At 38.1% G+C, this 25,023-nt stretch overlaps 1 protein-coding gene across 1 annotated transcript in view; it reads right to left on the reverse strand.

Annotated features, from left to right (window-relative positions):
• Window positions 1-25,023, reverse strand: part of ptprn2 (protein tyrosine phosphatase receptor type N2) — a gene marked incomplete at its 3' end in the record, with an annotated part of 135,722 nt that overhangs the window by 24,480 nt on the left and 86,219 nt on the right. The gene's annotated exons all lie outside the window — the stretch shown is intronic.

Raw genomic sequence — 25,023 nt, forward strand, 5'->3', positions numbered from 1 at the left:
ACCCCGTCAAACATTATTACCAGCCCTGTCCAGTGCAGTCTCCTGTCTATGTCCCACCATAGATATTTACAACCTTATTTACTGCTGGCATAAGGCAGCCTGGCACTGTGCAGCTACAGGCGGCCGGGGTACTAAAAGCTTGTGCTTAATTAGCTCCTCTGGTCCTGAGTTTGGCTGGATAAGACCCTAACCAAAGCTGCACATCTAATGGCTATCAGGGCTGGGGAGACACAGGCAGGCCAGAGATGCTTTCATGCATCCACCAGTTGAAAGAGATTGTCACCAACACTGCATTTTAAAGCAAACTGGAAGGTAAATTTGTCTCAACACTGAGGAGTTGCAACATCATCTGAGAGATTTTTTGTGTCAAATAAACAATAAATTCGATGTAGTTCCCATTGATACATTACATTTTGAGGACATGGTGGTGATATTTCAGAACAATAATCAGTGGGGCTAATTAAAGATTCCAAAACTGTGGCTACAAGCAATTTTCTTTTTAGATTTCAAAGGCATCCCATCAAGCTGGTTTCACAAGCAGGGAGATCCAATTTGTCAAGAACAATTCCCTTCACATAAATCACCCTTACTGTCTCTGTGATTGACATAAAAAACATGGAGTTTCTGTAAAAGCCAGCTCTCCACAGATTTTAATCTAATTTTACTAGCTACACAAACAGCAATAGCCATTCATCTGCAAAAGGGCAATATCAATAAAAGTGCACACAAACATCAGCAAGGCTCCTAAATGTCTGCATGCAATACTAAAAGATTGATAGGCAGAGAGAATCAAATTTACACCTGAAAAAAAATGGAAGAGCTCTGACATTTAGCCTGAGGGGTCTAATAAGCCAGCTGAAGGATGGCAACACCGTGTTATACCGTTGTCCAAACAGGACACTCCACCTCCGAACAATAACAATGTGGTTTGACCTTGTGGCTTGTAGTTGTTAATGTTTTAGCATGGCGCTGCTGAATGACTCTGTAGGGCCCAGTTACTGTTGATTGCAATTGCACCAGCTTCAGCATGCAGCTTCAATCAAGCATTAAGATGATGGACAAACGACTGAGACATTTGAAAAAGCTCATACAAGGATGCAAAGGAGGGAAAATAGCTTATCTCTCTGGTCAGTGATCAGATGAAGATACAGATCGCAGCAACATTCAGAAATTAATACAGTTTGCATTTTCTGGAGGGCTAACAGACCTGTATGATGATTCTGACATAAAAAGACTGAAAATGTCTGTTTTTAACACATTCAGCACCAAAGACACAACATTGGGGCAATGATACAAAACCAAGGGAGCTCTTGGTTTATGTCAGCCATGAAAACGCAAAGCCTAGGTTTCTTTATTTAAAAAAAAAAAAGAAAGAAAGAAAAATCAAGATCATCAAAGTTATGCTTCCTTATCTCTGGCATGTTCTTGAAAAATATTCACCTTGAAATGAATGAAAAGCGTTTCCACTGAGGGGCAAACAGGCTTGAAATTCAGTGTGAGCATAAAAGAGTGTTTTAAGGTGATAATCGCATTGGAAGGAAACCAGAGAAGGATAGAAAGGAAGAAAAAGAGGAGGGAAAGGGAGGAGATGAAAGGCTAAGAATGACTTTAATGGGCTTTAAGAATAAGCTTAGGAATAGTTTTTGCATCACTTATTAACACTTGTTTGTTAGTTTTTTATCGTTATCATTTCGGTTTATCACAACTGAATTCTGCATCAGCTAGAGTATCAAGTCAAAGGATTTTAAAGGTTTAAAAATAATCTAAACATAAAAAATAATTACATTTATATGAAAAATAATTTATATATGTGTGTGTACATATATATATATATATATATATATATATATATATATATATATATATATATATATATATATATATATAAACATGTATGTGTGTGAAAATTAAGAATTTGTACAATTGTATTCTTCGTTATAACTTAAAGCTATAATAATAGTAATAATAATAATAATAATAATAATAATAATAATTATTATTATTATTATTATTATTATAATCATTATTACCGTTATTATTATATACACATTATTATTATTATTATTATTATTATTATTATTATTATTTATTATTATTATTATTATTATTATTATTATTATTATTATTATTATTATTATTATTATTATTATTGTTATTATCCTCACAAATCTAAAATATCCACCAGTATTCATGTCTCCAGTGTGTAACAGTCAAACCAGTTCCCCTGCTTCTCCCCTTTTTTTATGTTGTCTGTCTGGTGAATTAGTCAATCTGAGAAAAGACAAGGGGCAGATGGATTTCGGTGCTCTGGATTATTCAAATGATAAGAATGAAGGTCATGCAGAGAGGTGTTGTCCGTTCACTCACGTCACAATAACCATTTACATGAACAAAATCATCCTCAACACACACCTGCCAAACCTTCTCAAAACCTCATCTTGAGATTTGTTTTGCAGCTGTTACTGCAGGTTTGAAATGTCTGTAATCTGCTACATTTAAAGCTGAGTTCATACTGTATAATAAGAATGAACACCTGCTATTAAAAAAAATCTGGGGACTTGATTTTTCAAATAGGCCTATAATGATGGCGGGAATAGTTTGGCCTTTAAACAAAATTCTAACTCTAAAAGGCGAGAGGAATAAATACTATAAATACAGACAAACTCATCCTGCCGAAAGAAAAGCAAAAGACAAATCCATTACTTCTCAGCCCTTAAAACCGGTAGAAAATAAACTAGAAACAATACGACGACTTTCAGATGCATTATACATTTTTTTATATGAACATATGGCCTCATTTGCAGCCTTACAAAGTGGATTTACCCAACTTTTCCTTCACCTGTTTTAGAGTTGAAGCTGCTGTGGCGCACAGAGGATGGACCTGCACAAACTTTGTCCCCTGCAGTCAGATGTGCACACACACTCAAGACCACACACCTTTTCTTGCCATTTTCTATATTAGCTTTTGTTTGCACGTGTCTCAAAACGCCTTATTAGCTTTTGGAGACTCGATTATCCGAAAGCTATCACCCGGTGAAATAAAAAGGAATGAAGCATGCAGAGCTCTTTAAAGATCCTAACACGCTTCTACTTTTTAAAAGGTTTCTAAACTGATCGTGTGTATATATATATATATATATATATATATATATATATATATATATATATATATATATATATATATATATATATATATATATATATATAACATATATATAACATTTACGCATTAAAACCTGCACATCCACCGCAGCAGAACAAGCGCGCAACTGTTTCAGATGAGGAGATAATTACCTAAATCCATGTCGCGGGGCAAAGCGCACATTTCACCGTAAGCAGAGGGGGTGGGGGGGGGAGCCGTGTCTCGTATTCCAGAGAGCGTGGAGATCCACTGACGCTCGCCGCAGCTCCAAGAAGCGTTTGTGCGTCCCGGCCGCCCAATCAGTCCGCTTCAGCAAAAGTTTCCCTGCGAGGGCTCCATGCGTCCCTCAGCGCCAACAAAAGACCGCGGCTTCAACTCGTAGATGAAGAAAAAGAAGGCAAAAAAAAAAAAAAGAGGAGGTGGGGGGTGGGGGTGTTGCAGGAGTAAAGGAGAGAATTAAAAAAAAAAAAAAAAAAAAAAAGGGGAGAAGAATGTGGGATATGCCCGCCCGATTTTCCGAGCCTTGGAAGAATGTGCAGAAGCCCCACTAGTGAGTCCTTTCAGCTTCTCTGTGCCAATGAAAAGAGACGGAGAGGTGGCGGGGTTGGGTGTTTTTTCTTTCTTTCTTTTTTTTTTTTTTTTTGCCATCATTTAGTTAAGGCTGAGCCCCTCCTTATATTCAGCAGCTCAGGAGTCCCCCGTCCATTGCACATGTCATATCCACTGGTTGCTATAGCGATGCCTCCACATGTTGTCGACAGTGAATGTTCAAGGAGCGATGCCTGGCTAATAGGCTTGCGGGCCGAGGGCCGATATGAATGGACATAGGTCTAGTCACTCATTTGTTGAGCTACTAGGGGTCTCTGTGTTTGGTATGTGAATTGCTGTTTTCTCAGTCTCTCCTTTCCCTCTGCTCTCTTCCAGCGATTTAGATATGTGAGCGGAATAAGGGAAACATTGGGCAGTTTTTGCTGCAAAGTTCACCTTTTTCATTCACAACTGAAGTGAGAGTCACAGCAGGAGGCTACTACACAACACAATAGTTGTAAACTATATGAATGCTGTACTGGAGATCAGGTGCATTCTGAGAAATGCTCAGCCTGTAATATAAATTGTGTGTAATTGTAAGTCTTTTCTCTGGTTCCTCCTTAGATCTGCAAAGCCAAAGGAAAAAGAAAAAAAAAAAATTGCAAGTTTAACAAGTTTTTTTTAAATTTTTTTTTTCAGATAAAACTCACTAAAATGCTATCCTAATTAGCAATCGGCCTGAAAAAAAAGAGAGATCCAATAGAGAGCAACAGCTGCACTTAGCAGGGAGAGAGTGAGAAAGGGGGATTATGGAGCGCAAAAGGAGAGAAAAGGAGAAAGCAAAAGAAAAGGGGCGGTGAAGAGAGGAGAACGGGGGTCCTGTCAAATGCAGATGACGAGCAGTGGGGAGGGGGCTGTGTGACGGGGGCTCTCCAGTTTATTTTTTCCATTCAGCGAGCACCCCCTCCTCTTTACTATTGTCCCTCGGTGTGACAGCTGGAGTTGGCAATGTGAAGGGGGAGAACAAAAAAAAAAAAAAAAAAAAAAAAAAAAAAAGAGCTCGCTGTCCAGCCTCGGTCCACAGCCGCATCAGACGCCAGTCTGTTTTCTAAAAGCAGAGCCAAACCCTCTGATTGACGCAACAAACTTTTAATGCATCCACTTAAATCTTAAACACCATCACACATTGTTGTACTAACTGCAAACAAGGAAGTTTTGTTACATCAAATGCCCTGTTCTTTTTTGTTTTTTTTTCCTTCCTCACTGCCGTCATATGAGTGACACTTCTCACGTCATGCTGTCTGCACATCCTCATGTATCAGAAATTATTCTGAATCCAGATTGTGTTTTCTGTGTGGCTGCCAGAGGGCACACACAAATCGTCAGGCCAGAGAGGTGCAGTATTATCTTAAAGTGTTCTCGTTCAGTTTGAGCACAGAGAAAAAAAAAAAAATCTTTCTGCAGTGCTTCTTGCTGCACTGAAGCAGGATAGATGCAGAAGTAACGCACGGTAGAAGAATTCTATCATGGCTGCCGGTGAGTGGGTTTTTATTACTAGTGAGGAATAAATAGAAGCCCCTGAAGTAAATCCTCAAAAAAATCTGTCCTGACAAGAAGTCAACCATGTCATTATATCCTTCCTGGTCTCTCGTGAACTGGAAGAGAGCCTGCTTCATTTTTTTCAGATGAGATACCCGGGTACCCACCTGTCAACCCTATCAAAATCCATAGTCATCCAAATGAGAGTATTCCCCCGGCACCACTGAAAATGGACAAGAGAGGAAGAAAATGTCCAACTAGATGCTGTATTTATCTCGTCTTTTCAAGAAAGCGTTATTCCAGCACCTGTTGTTTTTCTTCCTTGTACGCTGCATAAATGGACACATTTTTAACACAGTTCTTTTGCCACGTGCTGCATAGGACAATTTCACAACTCATGTCACATCGCAGAGTGAGGCCAGTGCTAATGGTTATCACACCAGGGAGGTTTGACGCGCATCGATTGATTCTCAGCAGTCACATTCAGGAACAAATTCAAGTCACTCTTATGGTCACCGGCGATAGATGCTGTCATGCCTGTGTGCTCCTCCACTAAGTACTTCCTCGGGGTAACACATGTTCGAACAGTCACTGTGAGCTCCGCAAGGCTTATCGGTCTTCTCCTTTCACCGCTCCAGTCTTTACCTCTGTGACACATTCTGATTTTCAATATAAAAAAAAGATAGAAAAGTAATGAGTGTGTTTAAATAGTGGCAGAAAGAGGTGTGCGATGCATCGCTGTGTGGAGAGTGAGGCATGTTAAACAAATGTCATGATTAAGTGCAGCACCTGAGATGGCAGTATGCAGACATCCACAGAGGCCTGAGTGCAAGTTAACAAAGATAATAACTTGCTCAGATGCTACAGTTTGCAGGCTCTTGAGCAGATGTCTGCCTCCTGTGTGTGTATGTGTGTGTGTGTGCTCCTAATACAGTGGCTTGCAAAGGTTTGGGCAAGCCACTCTGTCAAGTCATGACAATTGTTTTGGGTTTTCAGTTCTGTGTGGCTTAGTGAGGAAAAGATGAAGCATAAAGTTAAAGATAACATTTTACTTTGAAATACTTTCAGCAAAGTTAGTGTTTTACATCATGATTAATCCTCCTTTGCATCACAGCATCTAAACACTTTTATGAACAGATCAAAGTTATTTTGACCGTTTCTCCACAAAAGGCTTTTCATTCTTCAAGATTCTTATATCCTGCATGTACTGCCGTCCCCTTTTTTAAAGTTTATTTAGCTTTCCATGAGAGCCACAGTGTTCAGATTTTCCACGTTTCCCTGCTCCAACACACTTGACTCATGTTAATGAGTAATTGTGCAGAACTTTATAGGCTGTTGGATCAATTTAATTTGAGTCCGGCCATTGGGTATTGAAGAGTATTTAGGGTCAAAATCATGATGTAGAAATTGATACATTTTTCTCTTCAGCTTTTAAACATATTCTTAATAGATGCTTGTCAGCTGGAAGTGAATGACATTCCAGTACTTCTTAACACTGCAATGTCTGGTGATAATTTGCAATGTATCAAAGCTATACTGAGACACTACAGAAATGGGCAAATGTGTAGCTAGGGGTGTCAAGACTTGTTTATTTCACATGTCTGTCAGTCCTCCTGTTAAGCCGATGACAAGCCTTGTACCAGCTGTTGGGGCATTACTTTGGTTTCTGTGATCAGTTTTTGGATACATTCTCTGAAAGTGATGATTGGAGTCTTAAAAAAAGTTCCAAGACCTTGATAAAAGTTTTGTAAGAGCTGAATTCTTTGAATGAGTGTAATCTTTTGGATGATACACTCCATTCCTCTTTTTCTCGCTGAAACAATATGAAAAAAATACACACATCTTACTTGAAATGTAAAAAAAGAGAACTCCATCTTTATATCTTTACATCTTTTGAATTAGTACTCAGACTACTAAGCATTTACATCCATCACCTTTTCAATCCCAACCCATCACATACGGCTGTCCGGTTCAGAGCATTTTGAGTAAGTTTTCAGTGCATGGGAAGCTGCATATTTACACGTACGCTTTTGCAGTTTAAAATAATGGAATAGCTGCACCAAAAGTAAAGGATGGACTATGGAGGGAGCCCATGTGTTGAGACAGATGTTAAACCTTTTGGTTTTTAATTTAACAACTTGATCATAATTTTAACCACATTCACTCGATCACTGAACTATTTTGTAATGAATATTATGTAACTGGTTAAGAGTTGGAATAGATCACAGTTAGGTATTAAAATAAACAACAAAATGCATATTTTAAAGGAAGTTTTGACATTTTCCACATTGCTGTAGTGATGCATCCTTCAGCTGGTATAAGCCCAGACCCTGCACATTCAGAAGTGATGCTTTAAAGATACGCTGCATTCAAAACTGACACTGCAGGCTCAGTATTTAACAAGATGAGAGAAAGAACAGGTTGTCATAGCAACAGAAATTTTGACCAGGGAACCCCCCCCCCTTTCAAACCTTTACATGTCACTGTAAACTCACCCGCACCGCATTTGAACATCTATACTTTCATGCAAACATTGGCCCGATGATCAACACCATCCTCTATATACTCTTGGATGCAGAAGGCAGCTTGCTGCTTGCAGCACACTGGTCGTACACGTACAGTATATACCAATAACACAATAATCATATTAGCAAGAGCTGTAATGTTATTTACAGTTCTTCACAAGGAACCAACAGCTGCGCTATGTACCTGCAGACTTAACGAATGTGAAATACACCAAAAATAGTTGGGCTTTCTGCTCGCCTCTTTGAAATGGGGTGCAATAAATTATTCATAATAATATCTGAGTCAGGCTGTTGCCGCAGTTTAATTTTGGAAGGTGTTGGAAGATTAGCTTCGAACTGTTGTGAGAGAAATGTATGCAAAACAAAATACATTTGGGTGTTTCCTGTTTTTGTAACATCCTCCAGCTGTTATTGTTATTGCTGAAGTGATATTTCAAGATGTGTTTGAAAAGAAATATTGTGCTTCATCTGGTATTTCAGTCTTTTCTTTTTAAATGTTTGCCTTGTTTTCATTGATTTTTCAGTGGAATAAAGCCCTCTGATGGGTAGAAGTAGCAACGCAATGGCAAAGTTTGACTTGAGCATCTTGTCTGTTTGGATTTGCAATCAATCGTTTTGATTTTTATACATTATTATCCGCACCGGTGCACTTTCAGATAGCATTTGCACTTAAGATATAAAAGATGACACTTTATTGTTTAGTCTAAACTCTCTGTATAACATCACTCAAGGTGCATAAACTTGTCAGTGAGGTAAGTGCCTTAAATGCCTTATCTTTTTGTGTGTGAAAAGCGGAGTGTTTCTTGATGGATGACGTTCAGAGACACAAAAAGGTCCCATTTTGGAGTTCTACTTGAAACATTTGAATTATTGTGTCTCATGCTCATCACTTGTTCAGAGAGAAACCATTCAAAGCCCTATGTGTATATGTGTCTGTGTGTGTATATCAACCATGCCATTCTGGTATTTTCCCCAGATGAACTTGTTCAAATAGGCCTCTTTCTTATGTGAATCGCAACTCAGGCGTTGCCTTGCAAAGTAGTTCAAAGCTGTAAACATCAAGGTAAATGCTATGCCAGTCACCCTGATTATATTTAAAGCACAGACAGACACACACACATACACACACACACGCATGACAATGCGTGCTTCAAAATGAAATAAAGTTGTAGTGTGCCTCAAGTATGGAGGCAAACTATATCTATAGGATTATAGAATATGATGTTGTTGGTTTCAGCAAAAAAAAATCTTTAAAAAGAACAATGTCATATTAAATACAGTAGTTTTAATCAACCAATAAACCTGCTGTGCACCAAATAAATCTGAATAGGCTATTTAAATTTAGCTTGAGCACGCTTTGTCTATAATCTGCACCAGTTTCCCTCACTCCACTCGTTCTGTCCATGGTGTCTCTGTGTTTTCTGTCTCCCCGTGAGATCCCAAAACGACACCATGACATTGAGATCAGAGCTCTTTGGGTTCATATCATCTGCCGCAAGCTTTTTACTCCTGATTGTGCTGAAGATAACTCTTTATGACTTACTGCATGCTCATAGGCTCATTGCTATGCTGAAGACAGAATGCTGGACCAATCACACACCTAAATGATGGTGCTGCATGATGGATCAGAATCTAAACACACCTGGGTCCAAATGAAAGGCTTTGTTGTCTGAGACAGAGAGAGAAAACTTACACGCCAACGTTTTGAAAAGGGCAGAGGCACTAAGATTCACTGCAATACATTAAAAAATGCAAATTAGAATAAGAGTTGGTCCTACTGTGTTTTCCATTTAATGGCATTTAATACAGTGTTTACCAAGCTGGCATATGGACAATATGAAATGCTTTGTTTCTGTGTGGGTAGAGTGTATGACAAAGAGGAAAATCCAGGTCTGAAGTGTTACTATTTTTAGTGCTTCTGAGTGTATTTTCTTTTATCAGTGTTTTTTTTATTTAATTTAAGAACTATATGTTGATTCTTTTTGTTGTACATCATTAGAAGAATCTATGATTTTAGCAATATCAGACACACACAATGACTACTCCGAAGCCCTTTAATGCTGTACATTAAACTGAAATCCATCCAATATTTTTTTGGATCTGAAAATAAAAATTTCTTGATTTTAGACAACAGTGCAGCTTCTCATTTCCTGTAATGACTTTACTTAGTATCCTGGGTTGAGATGACTGAAGTGGCAAGACGAGACCTATGAATACAAAGGTGCAGGAGCAAAATCTGGGGTTAAAGTTCAGCCACTGCGGATGCACATGAGGTGGCAACATGGGTAACTAATTTAAGATTTGAAATGGGCTATGTGTGTAATGCCAGGACTGGCAACCTGTCCAGGGTGTTCCCTGCCTCTCGCCCAATGATTGCTGGGATAAACTCCAGCTTCCCGTGACCCTGAGTTGGACTAAGTGGTTAAGAAAAGGGATGGATGGATATTCACATTCAGTTGCAGCTAACAGAAGTGACTTATCCTGCAGCTATCAATTGGCATGGCTCCTAGGATGTCAACTGAAATAACAAAACAAAACAAAGTAAATGGTAGTCACACCTAAAAGTTCAAATCTGATCTTTTGTCTGAGCCAGAGTCAATCAAACTAAGATTTGCATTTTGGGAGGAAGTCATGTGACTTAAAGTGATCAGGTCAACGGTATGATCAAGGTTTGTTAAAGCAGAACCAGGTCAGGATAATTTACTGCAACACTTAATTCTGTTAAAGAAAAGACTAATAAAAAAAAATCCAACTTATACACAATGATGAAACAAATGAACAAAAAACTAATCTAAAAAACAAACAAACATAAAAAAAAACAAGGAAAACTTTAAGGTTGTTTTGTTTAAATAGAATCAACTCAGTTTTTACACTATTGTTCTTTCAAGTAGCGTTTTTTTTTTTTTTTTTTTTAATCTTTGAGAAAGATAAAACTGCAATTAATTTTGAGAGGCGTGCGGGAAACAGTGAGACAATACATCAAGTCACACATGAGTGGTGGCAGGCAGGGATATGTGGTCTGCCGTGGAATAACAGAGGTAGTCAAAGGTAGCATTCATAATTGAAACCCTGTCACAAGAGACTAAGTGTGCTGGGAGAGTCTGATACTGAGACTGACAGTAAAGGGACAAAGAGAGGTGTTTTCGAGAGAACAGACTGGCTTCAGAGGGTTGAACGGGATGTCTTCTCACCACATCTGAGTCCATCTGAAAGCTTCAGAAGCACCTCACTCTGTTACCTGCATGGCTACAGCACACCGGTGACTAATCTAACAACCAAAACTTAACTATTTAAGATTAAGTTTAAGGAGATTGTCTAAAAGGATGTGACTGAGCAAAATATTTTACAACTTAATAATATCTACCATCAATTTTCTTTTTAAAGATTAAGCAAAACTGGCAAACAGGGGGACACAGACACACCAACAAGCCAGAGGACATGAGCCTGAGCCGGGTTCCCATGTAGCTGCTTAATGCATTTAGCAAAATTATACAAAGAGCTGTGTTAGGGTTAAATGTAGTTTTTTTTTTTTTTTTTCCATGGTTGAAAAGTAATATAACCCAAATAAAATTCTGGAAATCTTACTAGTCTGCAATCTTAATTGATTTCAGTAAGTCTACTTGTAGCCCTGCAATAGGCTGGTGACCTGTCCAGGGTGTACCCTGCCTCTCGTCCGAAGGCTGCTGGGATAGACTCCAGCTTCCCCACGACCCTTACTTGGATTAAGCAGGTTTAGAAAATGAATGAATGGATGAATGAAGTTTACCTGTAGCATGAGCAACAATTTCATTATTTAGAAAAAATATTCTTAAAAGATTGGAGAAGGTCTTTCATTGACACCTGCTATATTATATATATATATCCTATCTATCCTGTCTGAATAGACTGAAGAATAATGTGATATAAGCAAAGTAATTTTACATGAACTTGTAATAAGTTGTTGTTTCAGTGAGGAGTGACTGCTGGAATCTCTCAATTATGGAGCCAAATTTATCAAATGTCTTAGAGAGAAACTTTAGTCCGAAGTGGAGAGAGTTTGTGGAATTTAGGTTTTCTCTTTAATTTAAAAATAAAAGCAATTTATAAACTTTTTCAAGTCTGAGAATCCCTTCTACTCCTCCAGATATTTAGAAGACCCTCAGAGGTGTCCCAGGTGGTTACGAGTTGCCTGTAGAGGATGGCACTGAGACGAGAGAGATATGCGCGGACATTCAGAACACTTGGACTTTGTTTGATGATGAGGTGCTAATCAAACGGTTTTGTTTGGATGGAGCAGATATAATCAACAATTGCAGAAAAATGATTAGACTTCTCTAGCTTTTCAAACTAATTTAGCTGTACAAGGCATTAAAAAGAATGTGAATTTTGGTAAACAAGAGTGGTCTATTAATTTTTTCTGCAATTGTATGTTGAGGATTTAATTAGGAACATCAATTATACGAGGAAATATTCACTTTTTTCATTGCCAATGTATATATTTTGTTTAATTTTGTTGATTATCGTCAAAATATACACTGCCTTTGTCCATTTAACTATTCATTGAGATATCTCTCTAACACAGAGGTAGTCAATTCGGCCTTATGATGACCACAAGCCAGCAGGTTTTCCATGTATTTTTGCTTCAACACACCTGTATAATATTAAATGAATTAATTATCTGGTTCTGAACTGATTCATTAATTTGAGTCAGCTTAGTCAGCATAGTACTGTCACGATCCTGTTCTGAGACGCACACTTAAGGTTCAGTCCTGCAATCTGCTAAAAGTGTGAGTGAAACACTTGATAAGTAACCTTTAAGTGCAGCTTTTTTACTCATAAGTCAACTTTTAACAGTGTTCTTCAGAGTAATTTTAGGAAGTTTGATAAGTACAGCTCCTGGGGTCTGGTTTCCCCCTAACTAGTGAGGTTGGTGGAATATCTTTAAGGATTAACAAATCTCCAAGTGGATTGAATTTCAAATGACTGCAAATTAATATAAGATAAGACACATGAGCATATTTAACCCACGAGCTGGCAAAATAATGCAAAAAGAAGACTTTAACAGCCTCAAAATGTTATTAGAAGAACTGCAGGTAGTTTTCCAAGTGATTAAAATCTGAAAGAATTTGCACGTATTAGATCTGAAAGGGGAAAAGCTTTTGTTGTTCACATTAAATGTCAAAGCAAAACTTACCATTATCAAACATGAGACATTGTAGAATAATGGAACCCTTAAATTGTTACTCTAATGCAAGAATGGCATAGAATCAGGACTGCTGCAGGAACAATGCTGCAAAGCAGAACAAATACTGTAAAAAGAAAAAAAAAAAAACCATCCACCGCATCACTGGTCAGTTATTTGGTTTGGCCACACAGCATATGCATGTAATGGTAATCAGAATTTTTATGGTTACATTTCTGCCATTTTTTGTGTCTAAAAATTAGATTATTTTTTATAGCATGCCACTTCTTTTGTTTAAATTGTCCCCATGAAAATATCTCTCAAAAACATTAGTAGATAATTATTTGTCTACTTTACATGAAATGGAAACAGTCAACATTTCTGCGAGCATTGGATTAAGTTTATTGGACAGCTAACAACGTGCCTCCAGCTGTACCTTGGTGCTGGAGTACTGGCGACATATTGAGGCCACCTGCCTGAGCATACGCCCCAATGATCAGCTACAACTAGTGTGTAAGTAAAGATATAGATGTAGAACCACAGGAGGCGGTGTGTGATGGGCTAAGGGTCGTATCCCTGTAAATGCACACAGCCACTGCCTCATAAATTCTCATCAGTGTCTTCATTAAACGTTTTCCCCTGTTGTCACCATGACAACGCCGGCCCAGCATGTGCCTTCAGGGAGAGTCGTGTGTGCGTGTGTAACCCTGGGGGTTACTTGGGGGGTAGCTTGGCACAGCCGGCAGCAGCCCATACCTCTACTCCAGAGGACGAGGAGGGGGGATGTTGAGTGGCAGGCGGCCAGAGCTGCTAGATCTGTTCCACGACGATCACACTTGACAGGCCCTGGCTGTGTCTGGACTAGAGGCAAACGCTCTGATTTCTGTCTTTAATTACTGCTAATCGGAGGAGCTGCAGCCCATGCTAATGAAGCCACACCAATCAGCTTGGGAGGAGAGAAAGGAGGGGGGTCAGGGGCCTCACGCTGCAAAGCACCAACCGAGCTGACACTGTCTGGCCAGCACAACAGCTTTCCTTGCATGTCTCACTGTCTGTCTCACAGCTCCGGCAGCTTCATAAGAGTAGTCTGCCCTCAAGCCAAACCAAGCAGCACGACTTGCGGAAAGAAACCTGTGTGAATCCATAATGAGGCTGCTGCCATGTCTGTACTGTACGAACTCCCACGGCTTCACTCCACAACCTCTCATCACAAAAGTGTGGCTGATCAGAAATTCTGAAGACAGAATTAAATACGAGTTGTGTCAAGATTTTGATGACTCTGTAATGCAATAATACATTGACGCCTCATTACAGAAAATGCATATAATCAATCTAGCCTATTTTCATCCACAAACATAATTACACTGTATGGTTTTTAGTGAAATGGTGATGGTGTCTTTTTTCATGTATGTAATGAATAGTGACAGACATGTGATTGCATGTGTTCGAGAACTAGCTTGGCTGAAATTAATTTGGCTTTTGTTGTTTCTGACAGTGAAATGTAATTCTGTACCTAGTGCTTTATGTTGGCAGGAGCATGGAAATGCTCAGAATTACACAAATGATTTTAAAAATGGAAGAATTGTTAAATTGTTTGTTCCTGTTCTGGATAAGATTCACACATTGTCAGCCATGAGAGAAACACAAAGAATAAAGCAGTATTATCACTAACTGTATAATTACTTTTTAAGCTTTGGCATCCAATTGTGCTCAAACTCTGTATGAAGCATGTATGTGTGGCAGCAACTGTTTAGAAGCTAATAATCCACAGATTTCTTTTCTTTTCTTTGCATCTAACTACACCACAAGAACATTGAGCTTCATCTCTGCATTTTCAACAAATACCTGACATGAGCAGCCTGCTTGTGAATGTAAAGAGACCTGCTGGCGACTGTGTATGCGTGAATATGACTGTGATATGTATAGCAAAAATCCCACTGCAGCAGAAGGATTCTGCAATTCACCGAATGTCAGATCTTTGCTACTGCTTTTAATCCTTACATGTCGAATCTGCAATGATTGCATCATGCATGAAGATGAAAGATGACATACTGTACATGAAAGTGAATATCTCCAGTTTGTGTCAGAAAAAGCATATCAATGTTCAACACATTTGATCAAACTGTATTATATGTACAAACTGATGTAGCGGTTTGTTTTTGTAATTTTCATCCATCCATCCATCCATCCATCCATCCATCCATCCATCTTCTATCATTAAATGAACTCTTGATTTATTTCTCTAACCCTTTCAGCTCTACTATTTGGTAAACAAAACATTTTAACAGTGTGTGAAACTTATTAAAAATGTATGAAAGTAAACACTCCTTAGTCATCACTAATAGTTTTGATTATGTAAAGACATGAGTAATCGATTGACTTCTTTAACTATTTTAGAATTGTGTTAATTCATTATTAACTATATATTATATAGGTATTTCACCAACTCATTAACAAACCACTTTGTGTGTAATTATTATTATCCCAAGGGGGGGGAAAAAGTAAACTTATTTCATTGGTTGTTGGTTCAATTCAATTCAATTCAACTTTATTTATATAGCGTCAAATCACAGCAATGCCATCTCAAGACGCTTTACAGACAGAGGGGAAAACATAATGAAGGCCAATTCATAACAGCCTATACAAGGAAACCAACAGATTGAGTTGAGTCCAACTCAATCTCCCATCCTGAGCAAGCACACTGGCAACAGTGGGAAGGAAAAAACTCCCTTTTAACAGGAAGGAAACCTCCGGCAGAACCCGGCTCAGGACAGGCAGCCATCTGCCTCTGCTGTGTGGGGGGAAGAGGACAGAAAGACAACAGACAACAGGAACTGCTACTCCCGGCCAGGGAGACCTGCTGAGACAGGAGACATACATGTTAATGATGCAACACTGTTATGGGGGGGGGGGGGGGTAAAAGAAAGAGCTAAAGAGAAAAAGAAAGAAGCTCAGTGTATCAGGAAATGTCCCTCAGCAGTCTAAACCTATAGCAGCATAACTAAGGGATGCTAACCATCCCTAGCTATAGGACTTATCAAAAAGATAAGTCTTCAGCATAGTCTTAAAGGTGGGGAGGGTGTCTGCTTCCCTAACACTAACTGGGAGCTTATTCCATAAGAGAGGGGCCTGATAACCAAAGGCTCTGCCTCCTGCTTGGCTCTTTGAGACTCTAGGAACCACAAGTAAGCCTGCAGTCTGCGAACGAAGTACTCTACTTGGTATATAAGGAACAATGAGGTCTTTGATATATAGTGGTGCCTGGTTGTGGAGGGCTTTATATGTAAGGAGAAGGATTTTAAATTCTATTCTAGATTCAACAGGCAGCCAATGAAGAGAGGCTAAAACTGGAGAAATATGATCTCTCATGCTGGTTCTGGTCAGGACTCTGGCTGCAGAATTCTGGATCAGCTGAAGGCTTTTCAGGGCATATTTAGGACAGCCCAGTAATAGAGAGTTACAGTAATCTAGTCTCGAAGTAACAAAAGCGTGAACCAGTTTTTCTGCATCACTCCGAGACAGAATGTCCCTAATTTTGGCTATATTACGTAAATGAAAGAAGGCTGTTTTAGTAACCTGCTTAATATGTGGGCCAAAGGACAGGTCAGGGTCAAATATTACTCCAAGGTTTCTCACTGTAGCACTGGAAGCTAAAGTAATGCCATCCAGGTTCATTACAAAACCGGAAAATTTAGCTCTGAGTTTTTCAGATCCAACGAGAATTACTTCAGTCTTATCTGAGTTTAAGAGGAGAAAATTTCTAGACATCCAAGTCTTTATGTCTATGAGACAATTTTGTAGCCTATTGGGCTGATTTGTTTCATCTGGTTTAAAGGATAAGTATAGTTGAGTATCATCTGCATAACAATGAAAGTTTATTCCATGCTGTCTAATAATTTTGCCTAAAGGGAGCATATATAGTGCGAAGAGTATTGGTCCAAGTACAGAACCTTGAGGAACTCCATGACTTACTGTAGTTTGGGAGGAGGACTTGTCATTTACATGAACGAACTGAAGTCTATCAGATAAATATGATTTAAACCAGCTTAACGCTGTACCTGTAATTCCAATCACCTGTTCTAGTCTTTGTAACAGAATGTTATGATCGACTGTATCAAATGCAGCACTAAGATCAAGCAAGATAAGTACGGACACAAGTCCTTTGTCTGAGGCCATAAGAAGGTCATTAGTAACTTTCACCAATGCTGTCTCAGTACTATGATGAGCTCTAAATCCTGACTGAAACTCCTCGCATAAATTATTTCTGCTCAGGTGGGCATGTAGCTGAGCTGAAACTATTTTCTCCAGAATTTTGGACATAAACGGGAGGTTAGATATAGGTCTATAATTTGCTATCACCTCTGGATCCAGAGATTGCTTTTTAAGTAAAGGCTTGATTACAGCAGTTTTAAATGATTGTGGTACATATCCTGTCACTAAAGACATATTGATAAGATTTAGTAGTGATGTATTAATTAAAGGCAAAATGTCCTTAAAGAGGCTCGTTGGGAGAGGGTCTAAGATACAGGTGGATGGTTTAGATGAAGCTATTATTTTAGTTAATTCAGAGGGTTGGACAGGACAGAAACTATTTAGACACAAGTCAGACCCTGGTTCTAAGGATGCTTCGGAGACCACAACAGGCTCAACATTATAGGTAGAAGGAAGAGTGTTGTGAATTTGATCTCTAATAGTGTCAATTTTATTCCTGAAAAAATACATGAAATCATCACAGCTAAGTGAGAAAGGAATACATGGCTCCACAGCGCTCCGGCTCCTAGTAAGCCTAGCTACAGTGCTGAAAAGAAACCGAGGGTTGTTTTTGTTTTCCTCTATCAATGATGAATAATAAGCTGTTCTTGCCGTACGTAAGGCTTTTTTGTATACGATTAAACTTTCTTTCCAGGTTAAGTGAGACTCCTCTAGTCCTGATGAACGCCATCTGTTTTCCAAACGCCTTGATGCCTGTTTTAGAGCTCGAAGCTGGGAATTAAACCAGGGAGCCTTCATAATCTTACCTAATTTCTTCTTCTTTAGGGGAGCAACATTATCCAAGGTTGTACGCATTGAAGCTGTTATAGTATCAGCATGTTGATCAATCTGAGCAGGAGTAAGGCTTAAAGGGGGACTCTCAGTCATGCTAACACATGGTAGATGTGAAAAAAATGATTCAATTTGTTGGTGAGATTAAATGGTTAAAAATATGAATAAAATGTAGCTAAACCCGGAGAGATGGACCTGATCCTTCATCTGACCCATCTACTGTTCACTGAAGTGTCATCACATATGGACTCAGTGGAAGAGGGGCTGTTAAGAAATCACTCTGAAGGAAGAAAAACAGGTGAAATGAATCAGACTGAAATCAGTGATAACAGGTCTCATGCAGTGACGAATCCTTCCTAGAGTCCAGACTTCTATGTAATTAAAGCAATGTGGAATCATCTTGACAGCGAATAGAAGAAAAGGCAGCAACATCCACATGAGAGCTTTGGAATGTCCTTCAAGAAGCCCGGAGAACTTTTCCTGAAGAATACTCAAAGAAATTACAAGAAAGCTTGTCTGAAAGGATTTATGCTGAGTTGAGGAACAAAGATGAGCACAGCAGATACTGACTTTCAAGCTTATTAGAATCGTAACTTTTTGCCACGTATACGAATTTTTTATGCATATTTGCACGTTTAACAAAAAGAATGGTCAGTCAACACACAGTAAAGTACATTGTTTAGTAATTCAGCACTTATGTCATGGCCAAAAATGCCATCAGAGTTCATCATCTTCAAGCAGAAAATACAAGTAGTAGATGTTGGAAAGTCATTTAGCTGAATAGCAGTCCATCATTTCATTCTTTATCCACACAAATGCAAAATCTTCACACATCCTCCGTATTCAAGGTCATCATATTAAAGACCATAACAGCTCATCAAGCCATTTAGTTGACCTTGCCATGCAGAAAGTAACTAGCAGTTACAGCAGGATTCACAATTAAAGTCAATTAAAGTCATAAAAAGATGATATGACAGTTGATTATGTTTAATTTACTGAGAGCAGAGTGGTTTCCGTATTGTGCGCTCACTGAGCAATAATTAATGTGCTGCTTCATGGCTACCACACATTCAGATCGTGCTAAAAAGGCAGTTGTGACTAATCCATACATCAAGATGAACAATAGTCTAGCTTCTTAAAAACAAGATTTCCTCTCTTTTTTTCCACACCTTTTGACATAATAATTGTTACATTAATTGTTTAGGATTAATTCAAATCCTGTTTGCACCTTTAAGGTCCGACCCATGAAAGAAATGGTAAGAAAAGTCCAATTTTTTAAAAATTTGAGGTCTTTATTTGGCCCTTTAATAAAATGTAACAAAATAAGATGAAATCTTTGGGGGTTATAGTTAAATGTTCAAGCGATTATAGTGTAATCTGCTGCTTGCTGGTAATTATTAGGGGGCAGAGCACAAGTATCAGATTGTGTTAAAAGTTTTTGTTATGAAGTGATGCAAAAGGTCTCAGAAACTGTGTGTATCAAATACGATATGTTTGGCTTTACAGGGATAAGAAACTGTATTCTGTCACCGCTACAAGATGTTGCTCATTTCAGCACATCCTTATAGGTCTGAAACAGGGCTCTTCTCTTCTAAATAAAACAGCATTTTGTGACATTTAAACTATAAAACATTCAGAAAATAAAACAAATATTGTTGCCCTAATTTATCTTTTGTGATGTTAAAAGATTACCATGGGCCACTGGATAGCCTGCAGCAAGGGCTTTTCCTGCTGTTGTCAATGCTAAGGTGCCAGATATGCTAGGCAGAAAGCCACATGATAAATGGCAGAAGGTGAGAGCTCTGCGGCCGGGAGCAGGAGCACCCTGCCCCAGCATCCTGCTGCCAGTCTCTTGGCATGCAGCTTGTCAGGCCAAATGGCAACCGCATCCCCCTATCAGCACTGACATTTAAAACCTTTGCCATGCTATCCAGCTGTGGACACTGCAGGCTCCCTCAGCAGCCCACCCTCAGCCTCTTCCAGGCACCCAACCCTCACCCTCACCCTCACCGCTGCCATTGCCAAAAAACAGTCAACACATTACCATAAACTGTTGTTGCTTTAACTCAAACAAGAATGCACTTACAAGGAAAATGCAAAAAGTCCTCATAACTAATGTGATACCTGCTGATCAGAACTTCCAAAAGCTTGAAAAAAAAATGCCTTTATTTCAGTAGATCAGCTGTGCAGGAGGAGTAGAAATCATGAAGACCAAGTGGAACACAAATGTTGATTAAGTGCTTCTTCTTCATTTGGATTTATCACTTTTAAACTGCAGTTGTCAAAAAACATCTCTTTTACACCATATAGCTCATATGAAGAAGATGCAAATCTTTTTCTCCAAAAATACTGATATTAATGACGACGAACCTAAAACTGGACGTTACAAGCGGCCACGAATCAAAAGCACTGCGTAACAGTGCTTGTAAATGTCATAATAGCCCAACTCTGCAGCATGCCATGCTTACCTGTTTGTCTTCATCTAAATGTGAATCTCATTTACTAAATAACATTGTGCTGTTTTAAAGGTGTGGAACTAGAGATGGTGATCACAAATCATTTAAGAAACCATCATAACCTCCATATTGTGGTTAATTTGTCTTTTTTTTGGTGGTTTTGAAAACATTTGTAGAAAACTGTCAACACGTTGCCAAACACATAATAGAATCAAATTTATAGTATACAATATATATTGGATTGGATTATGAACATTTTGAACAAATTGTGAAATTTTGCTTTACTGATTATTCTGCACTTTTTTTGGATCATCAAAAAATTCTGCCAGCATTTGGACATGAAATACCATCCAAATCTGTGATAGACTGGTGACCCGTCCAGAGTGTACCTGCCCCTCACCTGCTTGTTGCTGAGATGACTTCAGCTTTTCTGCAACATTGAATTAGACTAAGTGGTATAAACAATGGATGGATGAAAAATAAATACCTACTTTTTAAAGTATGCAATGCAGACCTCCTGTACCAGATCCATTACCCAAAACATTTCCTTTCCCATTGATCTGTGCATCAGTATGTGCCAAAGTGTGTGACCTTTCATACTGCAGAAAAGGGTAAGATATTGGAGTGCGAATGGATGAGACCTTGGTAAAGCATTCTGCCAAAAAATGAAACATTTTGATAAGAACTTGGTTTAACATAACGATGATAGCAAAGCAAAAACGAGGAAAACACTGAAAATCTGCTCTGGTTATGAGTGATTTGGGGTGTAATTGTATGACTTCCATGGCTTTAGTTCTGGAGACTGTGAGGTAGAATAGTGACATATTTTTCACAGCATCCAAGACTTGAATTAGTTAGCATCAGCTTTTTGTGTTAACATGTCAAACATTAAGGGTCTTTTGTGTTTCTAAGACTCACCATTTCCTTCACGTAAAGTTTTTAAATTCCAGCACCAACACCAACAGGAGCTAAGAACAAAAAATAAATAACACCACAGGTTGCAATTTAAAAAGCAAAGGGTCCGGATATGGATAGTCTTTGTCAATATTACGGCAGTAATGTTAAATCCATTCATAAAATGAATATTTCAGCATGAAACATTTGATTTCAGTTTTTTTAGACCCTTTTTCAGTGCAAAAATGCAAAACGTTTCACAGCTCTACAGTTTCTCAAAACTGTGATTTCATGTATGGCGGCAAATAATTTATGTGGGCAAGCCATTTGTAGGTTTAGTTGAGGGAGAATTAAATGAGATCTACACCCAAAATCTGTCGATGATTATAACACATATTTTACTCAAAATGAAGAAAGTGTCAATGAGAATAATTCATAAAAACAAAGAAGGAAGAAAACAGGAGTAGAGGCGGAAGAAGTGCACAGGACCTTTGGGTTTTTGAGGCGGCAGTGCTATTGATGTAACTATTTATAACACTGGAAAAGCTTTCATGATTGGATTTTTTGCTTTAATTCTAAACCTCCATAATACTTTCAAGGCCACCTTGGCCTTGAATTTTTTTCCTCCAGGAAGATATGAGTGTACCACACTTTGCTAAGGATGGCAGAACTGCCCTTCAACAAGCCAAGTTAAAACACCATTGTCAGCTCTACACAGTTACCACATCTCTCTGGAACAAAGGCAGTAAAACATAAAAGAAGCAAAAGGTAGGAGAGTAAACACTTTACATTTTGACACTCATTAAAAACAGACAAGTCCACCCTTTCCCAAGTGAGAGTCCGCGTCATGATATATAGAAAGAGGCAAATACCAAACTGCATGGCACGGTATCAAAGGCATTTCTGCAGTCCAAAGGTCAGGTGATGGCAAAAGGTTGCTGAGAAACGGAGCTGCTGGATGGGCTTTCATCAGTGGGAGGCAGCTGGAGTCTCCAAAGAAGCGGCGTTACTCGGGGCTGCAGGCACAGTGGGGCTGCTCGAATATGACATTTTGCATCCAGATCTGCCACAGCAATGGCATTTTAGCCACTTTTAAAAGAGCTAGATTGGCCTTCCTGCACTGTTAAAATTTTCATAGACGGCAATTTTTCTTTATTGTTTGGGTTTATTACAGTGTCTGAAGAAGATTGGGTAGGTTGTCAATGTGAAAAAGGCAATTGAGCGGCAATGTGCAATTGATTGCTGGATACAAATACACACTTTATATCCACACAATACAACACAACAAGAGGCAGAGAGTACACCCTGCAATGGAAGCATAGCACTCTCATTTCCTCTGAGGACATTCACGCTTAAATGAGAATAAAAGATCTTGAAATTAACATAAAAATATATATATTTCTTATCTTTTGATTCTTACGGTTTGAAAAACCAGCATGGGAAAACATGTTTTGAAGTAAAGCCTATATAGGATCAATTTGTACAACTCCTGTCACAGCTATTTATTTATTTCAGCCTGCGTGCCTCTTCTCTATGGTAGGATATGGTCAGTGTAGTTTGCCTTTGAAGTCTCTGCTGAAATCATTTGTCCCATTTGCTTGAGGAAATTGCAGTCACTGGTGGTTGTACAAGTGGAATATACTGCAATATTCAGACTTTGGTAGATTAAAGGAAAAGCAAAGTGCACTGATATTTTCTGATATAAAAAAATATGGATTTAAATATTCATGTGAAAAAGTCTTCCATCAAAACAAAATGCAAATTTAATGTGATCATCTCTGAACCACACGATGTTGGATCCCATTGAATGTATTAAGGGTGTTTGTAAAAATGTGTTTTTTGTTGCTCAAGTTTTAATTGTATGACAACTTGGCATGAAAGGGACTGCAGGGCACATTATGTTAATATTTTTATGATAAAGCAGAGAAAAACAAAAAGATTTAAAAACCAAACTAAAGTAAGCTAACATTGACAGGCTAACGTGCTAGCTGTAACAAAGCTAGCATGTTAAAAGTTTAGTTATTTTACAGATTATAATAGATTCTTTTAAGAGACAATATAAATATTAAACTTATGCATAAACGTATGTGTTGGTATGGCCACTCCAACCATATTGTACACTGAAATAGTATGGCTATTTGAACTTAGACCGTGAAATTGTGTATTTTGAAAGACTGCGACACATCAATACAACAATATTGTCTGAGTATGAATGAATTATTGATTTTATCCAGGCATTTATCTATCATTATGCTCTACTTTCAACAGTAGTTACTTATTTTCTACCATTTTTGCAAATATTTAGTTCTTTTGATTTTTAGAAAATTGATTATAAACATTTTCATTTAAATCTTATGGAAGCTGAGAGATGCTGTGCCTGAAAAGATGTCATTATTTCACAATAACAGGGCTTGTCTTTCTCAATAAATTTAGTCAAGGTTTGTTGTCATTTCAGCCAATCAAAAATAATTTTTTGTAGCTTAAATTGCAAATAGTTGGCTAGCTTAGAGGTTAGAGTTGAATAAAAATGGAGTTTGGTTGAATTTTCATCTCAAGCGCAGACACTTCGTATCTCAGCAGCAAAAAGAATTTCACATGCACATCTCGATCCATTGCATTAGCTTAAACCAGCTGTCATGACAGAGATGAAGCTCATGAATGATGAAATTAAAACAGGAAACAGGATTTTCTAACCTAAATTGTGATCTTGTTGAAAAGAAAACAAATTTTCTTGAGTAGCTATCAGTTGTCAACTAGCACAAGGACGATTTATTAATGCATATAGTAAAACAATACAAAGACACAACAGAGTTGAGAATTTCCCTTGTGGATGAATAAAGTCTGTCTAAGTCTAAGTCTAAGTCTAAGTCAGAGTGATTACCTTATAATTTCTAAATAATTGCATCACCACAAATAAATACAGGCAATACCACTCACAGCTTTGATTGAACAGATGTGGAAGGCATAATATCAACCATGCTAATCCTCTGATTGACAATTTTGGTGTATTAATAAATCTGAAATGAATATGAATGACAAATTTGGTTATTAATTATGAAACAACGTCAACAACAGATGCTACACGAAACCCCCCCCCCCCCCCCCCCCCCCCCCAACTTTTACCAAAAATTATTATGTAAATATAGCCTACAATAAATATGTCAACTATCAAGGTTATTAATTTCCAAGCTATTCAAAAAGTAACCTAAAACAAAATAGTGGATCGCCAGGCTTTTGTGTCATTCAACAATGGAGTCAGCTGGCACACAGAGACACACATATCTGTTTATACACAAAGACTTGTCACATCAAACTGCAGATTAAATGTACATTATTGCCAAATTTATCTGTTTCTGTTTATTCATCACACCTATGAGTAAAGCTTAATCATCTACTTTTGTATTGCTTCCTGTGTCTTTTTGTCTGCTTTGGACTCAAAATGTATTTTAGCTTGAAGTTATTTACCTGGAGCAGAGCCTTGCTTATTATTGAACTCAATCAACTGATGTGACTTGATGCAAGGGAAGCCTTGTTTTTGTTTTTGTTCCAATGATGCTTTGATGCAAATAATTGTGCCACATTTGTACATAAACAAAGCTCTTAATGTGTGATAACACCCGACGTACAACACAGCATTTTGGTGAAGTTTAGAAAAAGATTATTATTTGGACATCCCATAATCATCAAAATAGTAGTTATAATATAAGTAGTTTATTGTTGTGTGAATGATGTGCA

Source organism: Telmatherina bonti (assembly GCF_933228915.1).
Source record: "Telmatherina bonti genome assembly, chromosome: 20".
NCBI classification, from domain to species: Eukaryota; Metazoa; Chordata; class Actinopteri; order Atheriniformes; family Telmatherinidae; genus Telmatherina; species Telmatherina bonti.